The 12,624-nt window shown below is 43.5% G+C and overlaps 1 pseudogene; it reads left to right on the forward strand.

The window, feature by feature from the left end:
- Positions 1-280: 280 nt before the first annotated feature.
- Positions 281-3,381, forward strand: LOC114067063 (annotated as a pseudogene).
- Positions 3,382-12,624: the final 9,243 nt, after the last annotated feature.

Consider the following 12,624-nt stretch of genomic DNA (forward strand, 5'->3'; position numbering starts at 1 on the left):
GACGCCCCATCCCTGCTGCCGGGCGGGCGGGGCGATGCGCGGAGAGCCGCGGAAAGCCGCGGAAAGCTGCGGCCAAGCCGGCGGTGCGGGCCCATCATTGCGGGGGGCGCGGCGGGGCGGGCAGGGCCGGGCTGGGCTGGGCTGGGCTGGGCTGAGTCACCTGCGGGGCGGTGCGAGGGACGGGAGGTGCCCTCCGGGAGTCCGGGAGGGAGCCGTCGATGCTGGGGGTGCCCTCCGGGAGTCCGGGACGAAGCCGGCGGTGCTGGATGCCCGCCGAGCCATGGAGCTGCCGCTGCTGCTGCTGGGGGTGTCCTTCGTGATGCTCTGCTCCGCGGGTGGGAGGGGACGGGAGCGAAGGGAAGGGAAAGGAGGGAGAGAGGAGGGAAGGAGGGAGAGAGGAGGGAAGGAGGAAGAGAGGGAAGAAGGCAGGGAAGTGGCGGCAGCGGTTTTGTCGGGCTGGGAGAAAGCGCGGCGGGCCGGGGAGCGCCGCACCTCCACCTCCACGTGTGCATGTGTAGGTCTGAGCCGTGTGTGTGTGAGAGAAAAAAAAAGAAAAACACAAAAAAATTTAAATTCAACCCTCTTGGCCCACGTTGGTTCTGGTTTTGCTCTCTGGGTGGCTTTCAGAGAGCCCTCGGAACCCCGTTGTCCAGAGCCGATTGGCCGCGGTTGAACCCTGTGGAGGAAACGTGAGAGAATTTAAAGGGTGGGAGGAAAGGAGTTGAACTGGGTGGACCTAAGACCGTTTGGGTTTCGTGATGAAAGAAAACAAAGGAGTAGTTAGTCTCAATCAAAAAAAAAAAAAAAAAAAGAAAAAAAAAGAAAAAAAAAAAGGCAATCAAACCCCCAAAATACACAAACCAAACAAAACGTGTCTGGGCTACTAAAAAGTAGCAAATGTTTTTCATTTCAAATATTAGGTGTTACTAGGCTCCTGCAATTAAATTATCTAATAATTATAAATAACAAACCTGCTCCCGAAAATGTTTGGTTTAGGTTTGTATGGTTTGAAAGGTGAAGCTGCCTTTTGGATGTGGTTCCAAATGATCAGAACGTGACTCTGCACTGTGTTTGCAGCAGGATCTGTACAGGATCTCTCCAGGCCTGACAAGTCTGACACGATTTCTATACAGGAAAAGTATATGATGGATTTGAATACTGCATGTTGTTTTTTAAAACATAAAAATAAATTTTTATAGGTCTATCAAGAAGCCTAACTATAACTTCAGTTGACCAGTCAGTCAATGGAGTATTCATTGTAATGCTGTGTATGATGATATTCTGAAGTTTGAAATATTTGGCTATGTCATATTTCTGGGATTAAAACAATAGAATGAAACTATCAAGAATCTCAAGAGAACAAATTGTTTTAAATGTTTGCAAGCCGAGTGGATTTCTGAATCATATTTCTTTTTTTACAGATAATTATGTATGCTGTAGATAGGATTTATAGTCACTATAATCGTGCTGTGGCTTGGTGGGTGGATTTTACTAATCTTAATCCCAGATCTGGTGATGCTTTGTTGGATATTGTGAATTTAAAGGTAGCAGACACTGGCACCTACCAGTGCAAAGTAAAGAAGGCTCCTGGAGTTCAAAGCAATAAAATACAGTTGACTGTACTTGGTAAGATGATTTCTTTCCTTGAATTTTCAGTGACAGTTTGTATGTGCTTATTCCATCCTATCTTTGATGTCTAAAATGAAAACTTCTACTGGGTAAAGTCATATTGAATCTCTGATGATGCAGTCATTATTGAGGCTTTGGAAGGAGTGGACACAACCCTCTGTTCTGAGGGTGAAGGGAATGATATTCAGAATAATCAACACTTAAAAAAAATTCTGCCCCTGGTATGCTTTTCATAGAAAATCTTTTCATGCAGAGAAATGGTTTGTTGCACAAGCTTTATCTTTACCAAGATGGACTAACCTACTAGAACACAACTAGTAAGCGTTTTCATTGTGACTGCTATTAATTCAGTGATATTTTGTTTATTAGTAAAGCCAGCAGGAACTAAACGTTCCATTGAAGGATCACAGGAGATTGGAAAAGACCTTACCTTGAAATGTGCATCACAAGAATGATCCCCACTTTTGTCTTACGACCGGAGGAGAGTAACTGGCACACAGGAACTTCCTGCCACTTCCATGCTGGCTACTGTTAAACTTGATTTACTACTCTGAAATATTAAAAAAGATTGCAATAGTATTTTTGGCTTATCTTGAATTGTGAGCATCTCATGCTTAGTGTTAATATAAAGTAGTCAAGATAAATGTCATTCCTGCCCTCTCATAGGGTAACAGAACTGACACTGAAAGAACTTGAGGTTTATTTTGGTTTTTTAAGTCATACTGGGAAATGTTTCAAGCTTTGAGATTCCCATTAGGCTCCAATATCATGTTCACCTGTGCCCAAGTGTTGTGAGGATAGAGTTAGATATTTTGAATTTTGACTGATGGATTTCAAATTATTACAGTGGTGATATAGGATTTTTATCATGAGAACTTCATTGTAGAAGGTTAATTTGTGAGTTCTGGCTTTGTGAAAGCTATTTCAGAATATTTTTTTGTCAGAGCACCAGTTCTTGATCTTCTTGGTAGTTATGAAAACCTTAAACCTTGAGATGGTAGGATTTCCTTGCAGATGTGGCAGTTTAACAATCTGCTTACAAGTAGATGTATATTAACTCAGGTTGCACAGGATATACAGGACAAAGTGACATCATGTGTCTAAGAGTAGCCAAAGATGACTTCTAGATAAGAGAGAATAAGACTTCAGTCTACTGTTGTTATGCCCTTTCTTTTTCCACTTATAACTATTTCTAGTCATGTCAGATAACCTAATGCTTAAATTATTGGCTGTAGAGCATTTAGAGTAGCATCTGTTCCTATCTATTGATTAGTCAAATAAACCAAATGCTGTGGAATAAATTTCTAAGACGGTAAGAGACTTTTACAAATAATGGTATTTTACAGCCTGATAGACTTTTGGTTTTATTTGGATGCTTTTAATAAGGTATTTTTAAGTTAAGATTTCATTAGTAGTTCTGTGGTATTGAATATGGAATTAAACTTAAGGAAACGGTAAACATCTACCTTTTGTTGTTTGTGGATAAAAATACAGGGGAACTTCTGAAGAATGTCTCTCAAGAATATTCTGGTGTATACAATTGCATTGCCTCGAACAACAGTTGGCATGAAAGAATGTTCTGTTGAGCTGCATGTCAGCCCTCAAAGTGTTCGCTGGATAATGGTCATGTAGTGTTCTGTGTATGAAAACTGAATATCCTTTCTCTCTAAACTCAAATCAAAAACCTTGTAACTGGTGGGTGCCAAAACAAGTCTTATTGTTGTTTTGAATAAATGCACGTGATTGAACCTCTCTCTGATTCACTGATGTACTATTAACCTGGATCATGTGAAACACACTGGGTTTAGTGTTAAAAGAAAGTTGGTCCTGTAACTTTGACACTTAACAAACAGTATTGTTATTTATCTATTCTGGCTGTAAGTACGGCTGCTATGATTGCTGGAACTATTATAGGAACTCTGCTGTGTCTTTCTGAAAAGGGACTCTACCCCATTTGGCTAAAGAATCTTGTGGTCTTCTGAACCTTGTAAAGAGCTGTGCCCTCATCAGCTAAGGAACTTGTGCTGATTTGTGTTTTCTTGGGCTTTGTGACTTTAGCTGTTTTTACTCAAACCTGTGTTTAACTTAATGCCAGTAAAAAAAGATAAAAACCTTGATGCCTGAAGGAGATCAGGGAATAACTGAACTCTGCACCTGAAGGAAGTAAGTCAAATGACTTCTCCACCCCAGGAGAAGGCCCTGAGCCAGAGTGGACCTCTAGGTGAACCTTCCAACCTGGTGTTGTATTTAGACATGTATCTGCTTATTAGCCCAAATTCTGTATAATCCTTAGTAAAATACATAATACTACACCTGTGTCAAAATAAGTTGCTTGTTGTTAAGTGGGACGCTCATCAGACTGTAGCTGAGAAGGCTGCAGTTCAGGTGGCACTGTACAAGTACAAGAGAAGGAGGGAGAAGGTGAATCATAAGAAAGTGCATTCAGTGATTGCAGAGGCAGCTGTGCAGCGGGATCCCAGTAAGTGGGATGGATGCATTTGGGATTTTAGAGATTCTGATGAGGCTGGTTCCCCAGATGAATTCATAGATGTGAGACCGGCATGGAGATGGAAAATGGAATTAGGGGCTGATGGGCAGTTGATAAGGAGGGATGTGGTGGAGGATTATACTTAGAATGAAGTAAATGATATAACTGAACAGTTTAAACAGAGATTAGGAGAATCTCTGCTGACTTGGATGGTGTGTTTGCACGATCAGGGAGCATCAGGGGAAACCCTCGATTCAGGGGATTCCAAGAAGTTTTTAATCTTGAGTTCAGACTCCTTTGTGGAGGATGCATTTTGGAATAGTGACACTAGTCTGTGAGCTTTGGCTGCTTTGGGATGCAGTAATAAATATCTCACAGAAAATTACTGGCCTGGAGTTGAGTATATGTGGGGTACACTGTGGGATTTTGTACGGAGACGAAGGGAAGAGGGGATGGAGTTGGTGATTTTCACAGAAGATGCTGACAGTATGATGCAGCATGTCCTGTCTGTTACTGTGAGAAATAAGCTGATTTAGGCTTCTCCAGCAGCACATAAAAATGGGATCCTGACTCCTTTGATTATTAAGATGGGAAATCCCCTCTATGAAGTAACTGAAAAAATACAGCAGCTTGGTGGCCTTGGAGAGTGGGAGCTGTGAGGAAGTGCAGGGAATCGAGACAGCTCTAAAGGGAGTGAAAACACAATTTCTCATAGGGAAATGTTCCCAGCTTTACTGAAGGATGGTATATATCCTGAGAAAATTGATGGGGTTCTGACTCCTGAACTCAATGACACATTTATAAGTGGAGAGGGCTGAGTAAACCTGGTAAAAAAAGTGCAAAACTCAGAAGCAAATAATCCAGGGACAACTCAGCCTAAGGCACCCCCTCTGGAGCCTCAGTGGGATTCTGCATCTATTCATGGTGGGCCCTACACGAGTGTATCTGTTATTCTGGGGGAGAAGGAGGACTGGGAATCCTATTCTGACTTGTATCCTTGGAAAGAAAGAGAGCAGGGAAATGATTTGGTGTGGTAAATGAGTTTGAAGCGATGGCCAAACTCCAGTGCAATGGGTACGAAGGGACTGGCAGCCCTGTATGGAGCCTCAAATATTTGGTCCTTGCAAACAGTGAAAACCTTAATTGACACCGGATCAGAGGCCTATTTGGTATCTGGGAATCCCAAGAAATTTAAAGGGCAGTCTGTAACTATTGTTGGTCTGGGAAGGAAAGAAATTGATGCCGTACAAACCCAAGTAGGAATGAAAATAGGAAACATCCCGAAACGATCTTACTCAGTCATGATTGTTCCTATATCCCTGAATATAAAATAAGGATAGATATTCTAAAAGGATTAACCCTGAATCTTCCTGATGGTCAGTACCAATTTGGAATAAAGAATTATATAGGTGCCCTGTCGATCTTAGTGGGAAAAATTAAAATGGCTCCTGTGCGGATTCCTACTACAACTAAATTAGTAACAGTGAAACAATATCGGGTGCCAGGAGGGCATGAAGAAATACCCCAGGCAATTAAAGATTTGCTGGATGCTGGAGTTTTAAAATCAATTGCCACAGCTTGGAAGAATACGGTATGGCCTGTAAAAAAAAGAGTGATGTGTTGTGGAGAATGACTGTAGATTTTAGAGAGTTAAATAAGCAGATCCCGCCTCTCATGGCGGCTGTACCAGATACTGTGACTTTGACAGAAAAAATTCAGAAACATCCTTAATAGTGAAGCCAAAGTATGGATTCTAAACCCAAATAGTCCTCCTGAACTGGCTGAAGTAATAGCCACAGGGAAGGGAAATACCAATCATGAAACCTGGGCAAGAAAAATGGAATATGTTCCTGCAACCAAGTGTTATAGGTAAGAATAGCTAGATGTTATGGAATCTTGTTTTACAGATTCTGTGAGACTGAATTTATCTCCAAACATCCTTTTCAGTGTCTGGGAAAGATTATTCTTTTAGAGCCCAGAGAATGCTGCAGAGAACATGCTACTGCCTCACTAGAAGAGCCTTACTGGTTCAAAAAATTTTCTACATCAAAAAAGTGTCAAACTTATGTTCCCTGTATTGTTCAGATCAGTGACTTTCACAGTCAAACCAGGATCACTCAAATACTGATAACATCATTGTCTTCATCATGTTGTTACAGGAAGAAATTGGTAATTAAAAACCTTTGGGAAAATTAATATTAAACTTGCACAGTTGAAATATATTTTTATTTTAATTAGACAACTGTTCCAGTGCCTCACCACCCTCATTATTATTATTATTATTATTATTATTATTATTATTATTATTATTATTATTTTTAATGTCAATAGGCGCTTCCAAATAACAAGTAATCCCGTCCAGATGTGGTGCATATTTCTCCACCAAGAATGCCTTTCACTCTACTGATCCTTCACCATTGACTCCAGAAGTCTGGATGACCAGTTTCAGCTAGATCTGAAACTTTTAAATGGTTTTATTTAGCTGAAATAAATTCTGTGCTAATGTTAGCGCTATGGAATCTATTTAATACATGTGACAGATTTTAATATATTCAAGCCAATAAATAAGTTTCCTTCAAATGTTCAGGTTGTAAAAACCATTTCAGTACAGACAAATATTTTAATATATTCATTAATGGGCAAAAATAGATTGATATTACCCTGAGAAGTCCATGCATTAAAATGGTCACAAGTCAGTATCACAGAAACTATGAGTGAAAAAAGGGTCATAATTTACCTCGTTTTTTGAGCCTGCTGTGTTCGTGCTGCCAGAGTTTTTTCTAAACAACCACAATGGATAAAGATGGCCTCGAATCTTCCCTGCTGAATGAATACAGAGATTCTCTCCTGATGAGGACATGGAGTCTACAAACAAACAAACATGTTTGGAACACAGACTGAATAGAAAATGCTCCTGGGCAGGGATTCTCCAAGTGACAAGCATCTCCACTCCCAAAGTGTGCCATAAGGACCTTTGTCCCCATGCCCTGATCCGTGTTCAACAAGCCCCCAACACCAGGTCCCTTTTGCCCCAAAGCTCTGTGTTGATGTGAGCAGAACAAGCCACAACCTGTGCTCTGAACGGCAGGGCAGGTGGGGTAGCAGATCCACGTGCCTGAACCTGCTTCCCTCCCAGCACAGGAGGGAAGTTGCCCACCAGGGATGGTCCTGGAAGGAAAGGAAGGATTTACTTCCTTTGAATCGTGTGCAGCCATTACCTCAGAGGATGCTGATGTGCACAGCCAGAACTCTGACACCAGCTGTGTGGTGATGTCAACATGCTGGAGGGATGGGGATGGTCCAGGAGGGACCTGGACAGACTTGGGGGGTGGGAATGTGTGAACGTCATGAAGCTCAACAAGACCCGGTATCAGCAAGGCCCTGGTATCAACACAGGCTGAGGTGGAGAATGGATGGAGAGCAGCCCTGCTGAGAAGGACTTGGGGGTGCTGGTGAAAGAAAAACTGGACATGACTTGGCAACAACTGGTCATTTCTTACCTTTGCAGCCCAAAAAGCCAACTGTGTCCTGGGCTGCATCAAAAATAGCCTGGGTAGCAGGTCGGGGGAGGTGACTCTCACCCTCTACTTTGCTCTTGTGATATCCCACCTGGAGTGGTGCATCCAGCTCTGGACCACCCAGCACAAGTGAGATGCTGAATTGTTTGAGTCCAGAGGAGGCCACAAAAATGCTCTGAGAGCTGGAGCAGCTCTCCTATAGAGACAGGCTGGGAGAGCTGGGAGTGTTCAGCCTGGAGAAGAGAACTTAGACTCCTTCAGGGAGACCTTAGAGACCCTTCCAGTACCTAAAAGGGGCTGACAACAAAGGCAAAGAGGGATTTGGCTGCAAGGGTACATAGTGACAGGACAGGGGAAATGGTTTCAAACTGACAGAGGGTGTATTTATAGTGTATTTACGTTAGACATTAGGAAGAAATTCTTTACATTGAGGTTGGTGAGGCCCTGGCACAGTTGCCCAGAGAAGCTGTGGCTGCCCCATCCCTGGAAGTCTTTAAGGCCAGGTTGGATGTGGCTTGGAGCAACCTGATCTAGTGGAAGGTGTCCCTGCCTTTAGCAGGGGAGTTGAAACGAGATGAGCTTTAAGGTCCCTTCCAACCCAAACCATTCTATGTTTCTGGGAAGTGTGATGGTGATTTAAAGGATATAAAGCAGAATGCTTTTATTCTCATCCATAGTTTAATTCTGGGGCATTAAGGCAGAGAAAGATTTACCCACTGGCCAAAAAGCAGACAGGAAGACTGTGGGAAGGCAAGGATCTGAACCTAGCTTGCCCCAGGGCCCTCGCCACAAAACTTGGGTTTTTTTTTCTGAGGTTCATCTCTGTTTTTTCAGTGTAATTGAGTGCAGAAAGTATTCACAGTTACTGTTTTTGAGTGTGGTCTATTACAGCACAGTCTGAACCAGTGTCTTAAAAGCCAGACAATACTTTCCTGATGCACAGATTGCTTGAGCAGCAGAGGAATTGGTGTCAGACCTACCTGAGGTGAGGAGGCTGCAGTGATGCTTTTCTGAGGCTCTTTCTCACCTCACTAGTTTTTCACTGTAGAGAGGCCCCTGGAAGGTAAGCAGAGGGATAACTCAATATTAGCAAAATATAACTGATCACTGTTTAAACATGGAAGAAATAGCTGAAAGCTTCTCTGGGCAAATACAGAGAATATCCACTAAATATTTAACTTGCCCCTTGATCCCACTTTTGTCTCCTATCAAGTATTGAGAGCAATGAGCAGAAGACGTGGCTGCACTGTCAGTAACACATGTGGGATTATGGTTGGCAACTTTGATCTCTTATATCCCTGCAGAAGGCATTTCACACCACTGCAAAGGAATGAAGTGTCAGGAAATAAATCCTAAAGCACCTCCCAAGGTGTAGGAAATGCTCTCTGAAAGCAACATGTTGCTGCAGCTCAGTTAAGCTTGAAAACTCAAGCAATTAAAATGCTGGTGACTAACACAGAATAATGTTGAGAAAGTAGCTCCTCTTCTTTCCCTCACAATTCTACTCTCTGCCACACTTACAGCCATCTTGAAGTTTGGCAGTTTTGTATAGGGGGAATTAACCAGTGCTTGGCTCAAAGGGTCAAAAAGCTTCAGAAAGGAAGACAGAATAGCTGTGACTTCTCTCACTCATATAGTTATAACCTGAAGACTGAAAAAGAGATCTGAACATGATTTTACAAATTTGATAAACACCTGAAAAGCAACAGAGGGTCTTCTGGTGTTCAAGGCCAGGTTGGATGGGACTTGGAGCAACCTGGTCTAGTGGAAGGTGTCCCTTCCAGGGGAGTTGGAATAAGATGAGCTTTAAGGTCTCTTCCAACCCAAACCATTCCATGCTTCTGGTGCCCTCCCTGCTGCTAGGGCCCCTAAACTCCCAGCAGTTCTTTCACTGGAAGTTGAAATGCAAGGAAGTTGCCTTAGCAGTGTGTTGCTGTATTAGTTGCTGGGCAGGCAGCTCTGCTGAATGCTGTCCTTAACAGGGTCACCATAAAAGCGCTGTTGGTGCCACCACAGCTTATTATAGAGCAGAAGTTTTGTCTTCCCCATTCTACCTAATAAAAGATTTGTTATCATCAAGTCTCTGTTGTGCCTTTGTTTCCCAATCTTTCTGTCTTCTTTCTCCATTAAACATTATGTTCCAGGTTGAACAAGGAAAACCTGTTCAAGGTTTCCATCCAAGAGAACCATCTCCATGAATTTCCACTCTTATCTACCACTACATTTTTACAGGATTCGGTCTCTCAGCAATATTTTTTTTTTTTTCTCTAAACAATAAGTTGTAATCCTGGCATTTCTGAATTCCCAGTGTGGGCCCATTTAGAAATTAGTAAGAGTCAAATTAGCCAAACCCTAAAATGAAAGAAAATTGGCCTCTTTCTTCAAACTATTGTTGTATCACAATGGTGCTGAGAGGCACAAGCCAATAACAGCGCTCCATTGTTACCAGGCACTGGGCAGGAACAGCAGGAGGTCGGTCAGACCCTGACAAATGTACAATCCCACTGGACAAATCAGCGGCAGCAAGAGGAAGGAAGTGCCTTGGTGAGTGTGACACAGTAGGCAGCAGCAGGGCCAGAGCAGTGCTCTTGAGTTCATCTGCGGTGCCATAGGATTGCACCCCTGAACCCTGCCCTGCTGTCTGTCTGTCTGTCTGTCTGTGTGGGATACACTGCCATGCTTGCTCTGGAATCACATCCCTGGGTTGCTTTTTGGAGAAACCACAACAGGGAATAGAGGTGGGTGCACCCAAACAGAGTTCAGAGACTCCATGATGTCAGCACAACTAGGTTATACCACTTGTGTAAAGATTATCAGTATTGTATCAGCTCTGTCTCCAAAAGTAGGATAAATGCCCCTATCTCTTGCCTCCCACTCTGGTAACCTTTCCTCTGACTACCTTTCAATAGATGTGACAAGGTTCTCTCAAAATAAATCCCCCTTTCCCTCCTTCAGTGAAGTGTGCAACACCAACACCAGTGGGAATGCAATCCATGAACTCTTTTAGAGTCAGCACTGGGTGAATTTAACTGTCCTCATGCCAATGTCCAAAAAGTCCCTCCACTGTTTGCCATTCCACATGACCCTGTACATCAAAATTCCCCTTCATGGCCAACACCAGCACAGCCTGTTTTGTCCTGTCTCAATTCTGCCAGATCCTAGTCCTGCTATCAAAATTAAGGAACAAAGAGAAGGATCAATTCCACCTGTGCTGTTGGAGGGATGCTCCCTTTCAGGTGGTTCTGGATTTTCCAACAAAGGGGAGAGGACTGAGTTCTGTCATTCATCAGAGGAAGGAGTCCAAAGCAGTTCTAGGTCACAGGAAAAAGAGACGAAGGAGCAGAGCTCAGACTAGTCCTGAAGCTGAGCAGACTCCTGCAGAGCTGGCCTTCCTGCTCCCAGTGCTGCTGGAGGCAGGCGTGGTCCTAACCCTACATACTCTGATCCCTTGTCTCTGAGTGCCATTTGCTATTTCGAGACTTCCAGAACACTTCTGAGCTCAGGATCGCAGACAGTCAAGTCTTTGTTGCCACCATGATCCCATCACACAGGACCAGAGAGTCTGAAACAATTCAATCTGCTGAATCTGGCTTTTTGCAATGTAGAGTGGCTGGAATGTATTGCTTCCCTGTTCATCCTCCCCCTCAGCCACGCTCCTGCCCGCCCAGGGCTGTGCACACCCTAGAGGTGTGCTGAGGATGACGCAGAGCTACTGCACAGCAATACTCTTGTGGTGGTAGAGTCCTGGGTGATCCATTCTACAAATTTGATGAGTTTTTCCCATGCTCTGAGTGACACAGAGGAACTGTGAATAAATGGAGTGCAGGATCAAATGCAAAGGAACAGTCGGCGGAGCTTGCAACCAAAAACTGTGCGTCAATAAATGGTTGCAGAAATACTTACACTGCAAGCAAGTGTCCACATATGATTATTTGTGTAATATCCAGCATAACAGGGCATGATTTTGCCTTTGAACCCTTGAAAATGAGAGGATGAGTGCTGCTCATACAACTGTTAAACTGAGATCTGTCACCATTTTAAACCTGAGCAGGTTTGCATTGTCAAATCCCACCATGGGCACACTATGGGCAATACATTTTATTCTTCTCTTTTCCTGGTGTAATAGTAGTTTTCATTTTATGTTAGCACCTCTAGTGCCATTTCCTTTCCACTCATAGTGGATTAGTCTGTTTCTCACACCTTTGAAAGAAATAGCTGTTAAATGCTTCGTACTTGCATGTTGAATTCACCTTTTTGTATCTCATCAACATATTTCCCTTTCCACCCTATGCTATGTTTGATCTTTGCCCTGTTTTCATGTTGCTCCTCAAATCAGTGAATTTCATTGCAAATAAAATAAAAAATTTAAACGTCCCTGAGAGGGCAAACCTGTTGAAAAGATCAGCTCCATATGCGACTTCATAGAACAGTTTAGGCTGGAAAGGTCATTGAACTCATCTCATTCCCACTTCCCTGCCCTGGGCAGGGACACCTTCCACTAGGCCAGTTTGCTGACAGCTGTACACCTTGTCCTCTCCTTTTCCCCAGTGCAGAAGGAGTGTCAGTGGTTCCCAGCCACAAACAAATGATGGCCTTTTGTTTAATAAATCATAGAATCACAGAATATGCTGAATTAGAAAGGACCCACGAGGATCATGGGGTTCAACTCCTGGCCCTGCACAGAACACTCCAAGAGTCACACCACGTGCCTGAGAGTGTGGTCCAAAGGCTTCTTGAGCTCTGTCAGGCTCGGTGCTGTGACCACTGCCCTGGGGAGCCTGTTCAGAGCCCAACCACCCTCTGGGTGAAGCAGCTTTTCCTAATATCCAAACTAAACCTCCCCTGCTTCATCTCCATGCTGTTCCCTCGGTTCCTGTCACTGGTCACCAGAGAGAAGAGATCCGTGCCTGCCCCTCCACTTCCCCTTTTGAATTATCATCCAGTCCTGTGCAAGATGGTCTTGGGTTTGGAGCCCATTTTCTGCTCTGG

Source organism: Empidonax traillii, unplaced genomic scaffold (genome assembly GCF_003031625.1).
Source record: "Empidonax traillii isolate 1590-97213 ecotype Southwest subspecies unplaced genomic scaffold, ASM303162v1 scaffold856:size409766, whole genome shotgun sequence".
NCBI lineage: Eukaryota > Metazoa > Chordata > Aves > Passeriformes > Tyrannidae > Empidonax > Empidonax traillii.